Source organism: Magnolia sinica, chromosome 17 (genome assembly GCF_029962835.1).
Source record: "Magnolia sinica isolate HGM2019 chromosome 17, MsV1, whole genome shotgun sequence".
Classification (NCBI taxonomy): Eukaryota; Viridiplantae; Streptophyta; class Magnoliopsida; order Magnoliales; family Magnoliaceae; genus Magnolia; species Magnolia sinica.
Window position 1 is genome coordinate 50,903,969 of NC_080589.1, and position 6,959 is coordinate 50,910,927.

Genomic DNA, 6,959 nt, shown 5'->3' on the forward strand with positions numbered 1-6,959 from the left:
CCCGACTCGGTCGGGAATTTCATTGAAAGATGGTATGTGGATACCACGGCCTGGAGGAGACTCAATGAAGGTCGGCCGAGTATTGCGTTGTATACTGAGGGTTGATCGACGACCAAGAAGTCAACCATCATCGTCGTCTGACATGGGGCACTACCAGCAGTGAGTGGTAACGAGACAATCCCTTCAGGCAGTACCTGTCCTCCGGAAAAACCGATCAACGGGGTCCGAACTGGGCGTAGTGTGGACCGTTCGATCCCCATTTTGTCGAACGCCTGGGTAAACAACACGTCTGCAGATGACCCCGTATCGACAAGTATCCGGAACACTTTTCGATTAGCGATAGTCAGGGTGACAATCAATGCGTCATCGTGGGGGAGATAGATGCCACGGTCATATTCCTTTGTGAACGAGATTCAATATCTTTCTCTTTTCTACTCCTTTGGTGGTCGATCTATGATCATGAGCTCGGACTGAGGCTGACTAAGTTTTATTGCATGATTCCTTCGTGCATTGTTTGAGTCGCCCCCACCTTGTGGACCGCCGATAATCGTCCGGATTTCTTCCATAGGCTGGCTCTCGGTCGGGCGTGCCTCAGCCGCCCTAGCTTTAACCATATGTTCTCTGAGTCGGCCGTCTTTTATGAGTCGTTCGATCTCTTCTTTTAGGTGACGGCAATCACTTGTGTTATGCCCGTGATCACGGTGATAATGGCAGTATTTATCCTTGTCCCGCCGATTAGGATTACTCCTGAGCTTACTGGGCCAGTTAACAAAGCCTTCGTTTTTTATTTCCATCAATACCTCTTCCCGAGTTTTGTTCAGGGGAGTATATGTGGAAAATCTTCGATCCGGCCGTTTGCCTGACCTTCGCTCATCACGCGCTTGATCATCCTTGCGCTTCCTTCCTCCGGCCGAGTCGGCTTCCTTTTTGGGCGACTCTTTGGCCAAAGTTTTAGTTTCACGCAGGATTCGCGCTTCCTCGGCATTCGCATACTTATCCGACCGTGCCATAAATTCTGCCAGAGTATCGGGCGGGGTTTTGTCTAGAGATGCCAGGAATGACTTATCTCTAACTCCTTGCATGAGCGCATTGAGAGCCATTTCTTCTGAATGTTTTCGAACCTGAAGGGATTCGAAATTAAAACGCTTGATATAATCTTTCAGTAGCTCTCCCTGCTTTTGAACTACGTTGTTCAGATGTGCAGGGGGCTTCAATTTCTTCTTTCCGCCGATGAAGTTGGTGAGGAAGGCGTCGCTCAGCTCAGCGAATGAACTGATGGACTTTGGTTTCAACTGTTTGAACCACAGTCGAGCTACATCGGTCAATGTAAGAGAAAAGGCCCGACACATTACTGCATCCGAGGCATCGTGGAGCTCCATATAGGTTCTGAAGCATTCAATATGCTCGGTCGGGTCGGTCTTGCCGGTGAAAGGAGTGATTTGAGGTAATCGAAACCTCTCGGGCAACCGGGCCTTCAGTACCGAGTCCACAAAGGGGGACGCCTTCGCTTCGGACCCGGTTGAATATACATTCCGGTCGTGCTTCATGTCCGCCATCTCTTTCGCCATCTCTTCCCGCACTTCTCTTTTAAAATTCTGAATATCGGCTTTCCAAGGTTCACTGCTCTCTGCCGTGCCTTCCATGGAAGGGCGATTGCGCCTTCTTCGCTCTATCTCGTGACGAAGATCAGTCGGGGGTAGGGAAGCGTTGGCTGACTGCGCCGGAGATGGTTCCGGTCCGCCTTGGGGTTGGCTCGACCGGAGAGATTGCGGCGCGGAAGGTTGAGGATCAACCGCCGTAATTGGTACGTGCGCTGTCTCCCCTTGAGGATGCGGGAGCGGATGCATCTGTTGCTGATACATTCGTTTCAACATTTGCTTCATCATATTCATATCGGAGCGAATTTCTTGAACCTCCTTGTCCAACCGCCCATCGTCGCGACCCCGTTGATTGTTGCTTGTTCCGGTCGCCCCTCGTCGGCGGTTGTTAGGTGCGTTCTGGGCTGGGGGACCGGCGATTGTAATCGCATTCTCATTCAAATCTTCTTCTGGGACCGTCCTTCTAGTCATCACCATTGAAATCAGTATAGAAATACGAGATGGCTTTTTGTACAGTTCCCACAGACGGCGCCAAACTGTTGATGCAAATGTTTGGTTCCTCCTCTTGGACCTTCGTGTACCTGCACAAAAAGGGGACAAAGGAGACCCTGGCTTGAGCAGGGGACCCTCCGATGCCAAAGTCAGGCCTGGATTCTGGGTCTAAGAGTATTGAGGAGCTTTTTAGAAAAGATTTTTTCCATCCCTCTCAAGGTGACCGGGGTCCTTCTTTTATAGCTGCTGGGGCATTCTGTCGCACAAGGATTCTCTTCCTGATATTGAGCGCGGGATCTTCTCCTGGTATCACGGAGATAGGATCGTGCCCATCTTGAGCCTTCATCCGATCCCGTGAGCTTCGGGGTCGGAGATCTTATCCCAAGATATCCGGGATGAGGCTCGTCCTAGCGATGGTCGGTCTGGCAAGGTGGTCCGCCCGACACATGCCCGGGACGCTGATGAGTCGTCCGAACCGACTCAACCTTTGTCTCGGTTTAGCCAATCATGCCTCGGACTTGACACATCCTTTTGTGACCCGAGGCATTAAGTCCGAGTTTGCGGACTTGTATTTTTTATCCCCAACAATTACCATTGAAACCTTCCTAAGGTACACATCTATTCATGGTTTTTTGTTTTTTTTTTTGGTTTTTTTCTCTCTTGGAACTATCTATTGTTTTCATGTGGTGGTGGCCTGCCCGATAAGCAGACTGGTATAATCATAGTGTCGGGTCATCTAAATGGTTGAGCCGACCTCTATGTATGCCTCAAATGTCCTAAATACATGAGAAGTTGGCATGTATGAACCAGATTATAATGGTGCGCATATAGGCATCATTGCAGCTACACATTTCATCAGCATGGGTGATATGTGAATTGTTTGACAATATTAAAATGGATTTGGCATAATTACTTGTATCAATATTCTGGACCCACAAACCAAATCTCTCTCTCTCTCTCTCTCTCTCTCTCTCTCTCTCTCTCTCTCTCTAAAAATATGGGAAGCAAAGAAACAACCAATAAACATGTTTCACCAAAGAGTTTCTATGATATTCTTACGAGGTTTTAAGTCTGTAATGGTGGGACTCATAGTTCTAAGATACAAACTACTGATAGGCCCAATTTGGATGGCTCATGCATTAATAATTCTCCTAATTAGAAATACTAACCTTTTTGGTGGCTAGAAGAAAGACGATCAAGGGAAAAAAAGGTAGCGAACCAATTGTGCATATTCAACAAAGAAAGCCGGTAAATTCGATGACTAAGATTTTCCAATCTTAGAACTTTTGTTGTGAGGGGCATTTAGTGTGTCAGTGATCACATTGATGGCTTGGATTGTAAAGCTGTGAAACCCTTCCAAAAAACTCATAGTCCACTATGTACTTTGATATATATCCTAGCTATCCACCATTCTAGGATTTTCCATTCTTAGAACTTCTTTTGTTGTGTGGGGCATTTAGTGTGTAAGACATCACATTGATGGCTTGAATTGTAAAGCTGTGAAACCCCTCCAAAAAACGCCTATCTTTTGCACCATAGTCATTTTACCGTTGATATCGTTTAATACAATCACATATTAGATACTCCTTTTAAAATGTTTGTTGTTTTTTTTCATCCGAGCCCTGTGTCTTTGGGGGAAAACTGTTTATCAACTGATGCCCCGTGTCACTATCACACTGACTTCCTTGTGAGTCTTGCTGCAGATGGTTTTCATGATCATTCACAAGTTTGACTATGTGATTTTATATAGTAGACCGAAAGATGATGTCGATCAAGCACTCGAGTGGCCCAAAAACCAACAAAAAGTTGACCATTAATGGCCATTTGCAACATTTTCTTGTTTTGAGACCCACATGTGGGTTCGATCAGACTCGATTTTTGAGCCTGTACCTTAATATTAGATGGCCAAACTAGTAAATGAGTTGAATTTGTCACAAACATCATAAAAGTAGGCCTCACCTAGATTTGATAACAATTAATACCCTATCACATCTCTCACTCCGCGTTAGATTCATTGGGAGATGATTGTTGTGATCATAAGGTCCACTATGTTCTTTGATATATATATCCTAGCTATTCACCATTTCCCTCATGAATTTAAGGCAAGGCTAAAAAATTATCCAGATACGAAGCTCCGTTGGACCACAGGTTAGGTAAAAGTGCATATTAAATTGAAGATTCTTCAAACAGTCATGGGGCAATAAAATTTTTGGATCAGGGGCAAAATCCAATAGTTAGGTGCAATCCAGTAGGAATAACCTTCTAAATAGTTGGGAATGCCATTTCAACGGTTTGGATGGCCAAAAAAAATATGAAATGTACCATTGATAGTTTCAATGATGATAAGCTACCAAATACTTTTTCTTATCATGGGACTCACCTGTACATTTGATCCACCTGGATTTTGGGCTTACACCCTAATATAAGACGGCAAAGTGGTGGACGGTTTAGATTTGCAACAAGCATCACGAAAGTGTGCTCCACCGAAATTCAATGCATGGAAAGTGACAAACATTGTTGCCTTGTGTCACATCTCACGACTTCATGATATTGAAGAGAAATCTATGCCGTATACAAGTTTGGCCATGTTTTTTTTGCTTAGCTGCCTAAAGATGAGGGAGATCAAGTGCTCAAGTGAGTCACAAAGCCAAAAAGAGTGGATTGTTAAAGGCCACTGTCCAACATTTTGCTGTTGTGAGACCCTCCTGGGCATTGGATGAACCTCAATTTTGAGCCCACACCCTAAAATTAAATGGCCAAACAGGAAGGAGGTTGAATTTATCACGAGCATCACGAAAGTGGGTCCTGTCAAGATTTGATTACAACTGATGTCTTGTCACATATCTGACTCCACCTCAGATTTCAGTGGCAGATGGTCATGGTGATCATGGAGCCCAACATGTTGTTTGAGAAAAATCCAAGCCGTCCACCATTTCCCTCATATGATTTTACAGCTTGGGCTATAAAATGATCCGACTCAAAAGCTCAAGTGGGCCACATGGCATGTAAAAGTGCATATTAAACGTACACCTTTCAAATTGTCATGGGCCATAGAAATATTAGATTATGGACAAAATCAAGTGGTTACATTCGACCCATTGTGAATGCCCTTTTGAATAGTTGGAAATGTCATTTTAACAATTTGTATGGACTAAAACCATAATAAATAAATAAATAAATTAATTAATTAACTATTGATAGTTTCAATGATGGTAAGCTAGTGACTACTTCTTTCTATTGTGGGACTCACTTGTGTATTCAATCTACTTAGATTTTAGACTTACGCCCTAAAATAAGATGCTGAACTGGTGGACGGTTTGGATTTATGACAAGCATCACAAAAGTGGGCCCCACTAAGATTTAACAGATCATGATAACCACTGATGCCTCACCTCGGTGTAACATTTCATTGGACTTGAATTGCATAATGTAGAACACAACATCCTAGTAATGAAGGTATTCGCATGATGGTAGATGTTTGCCGTTCTTTGCAAGAAATTCGAGCCACCTACCATTTCCCTCATATGATTTTAGGGCTTCGTCTTAGAAATGATTTAGATGCAAAGCTCAGGTGGGCAGAATAGCAAATAAAGGTATATTTTGAACATGCGTCATGGGGCTAAAGAAATTTTAGATCAAGTATAAAAATTCAGTGGTTACATTCAGCCCACTGGGAATAACTTTCTGAACATTTGGAAATATCGTTTCAACAGTTTGGATGGCTTAAAAAATGAATCATTAATAATTTCAATGGTAATAAACTACCAACCTACTTTTTCCTGTCATGGGACCTAATTGTGCATCATAACTGCTTGATTTTGGGCCCATGGCTTAAAATGAGATGGTGAAAATGGTGGACCTTTTCCAATCATGCGACTTACCTATGCTTTGAATTTGAGACAAGCATGATTGTGGCATCCACAGCATAGTTCATTGTTAGCATGAAATATCGAGGCTGTCATCGAGAGTGGTTCGATATCATCGATAATTGTCAGGATTTTTCACCGCTGGTCATTGAACAGTTTTGGTCCTGTTTCGATATCATCGAAGGACCTTAGATGATATCGAAGGCTGTCATCGAAGGTTGCTCGATGACATCGATAATTGTCGGAATGTTTCACCCCTGGTCGCTGGACAGTTTTGGTCCTGTTTCGATACCATCGAAGGACTTTAGATGATATCGAAGGCTCTCATCGAGAGACCTTTGATATCATCGAAGAGTTACACACATGCGATTGCGAAAACGCAGATTCTGTGGAAATTGTTTCCTATTTTGATTCTACCTTTTTCTATTCTTATATAAAGGGGTGTATGCGGGATTGAGGGTATTCTAAGGTTTCCTAAAGGTTTTCTAAGAGGGCTTAGGGCTATCAAAAGTGTGTGTGAGAGAAAAAAAAAAAGCTTGTGGAAGGGAGATTCTGCTCGTAGAAGTAATCTACTTCGTAGTCCACGTTTCAGTGCTTCTACGTCCTCGTGATCGGTGAGATCTCTTTATTTTTCATTATTCTCTTATTGTTCATCCACTCCTGTGTGAGTGAAGAAGGTTTGATCCAAGTAGTGTGTGCTTGTTATTGGTTGTAACATTCTACTTTATAGTGGATTGTTGATCTTGATGAGGTCCCGTGGTTTTTACCTCTTTGAGGGTTTTCCATGTAAAATTCCCTGGTGTCGTGTGGTTTATGCTTTAATTTATTTTATTGCTTTATTATCCCATAATTCTGGTTTGTTTTAGGAGGCTAGATCCTAAGGTTTTGTGCAAGGCCCGTAACAAAGTGGTATCAGAGCTAAGTTCATTGAACGGAGTGGGATTGGTTTTGAATTATGGAAGGTGGCTCATCAAGGATGATCAGCCTAAATGGTTTTAACTGG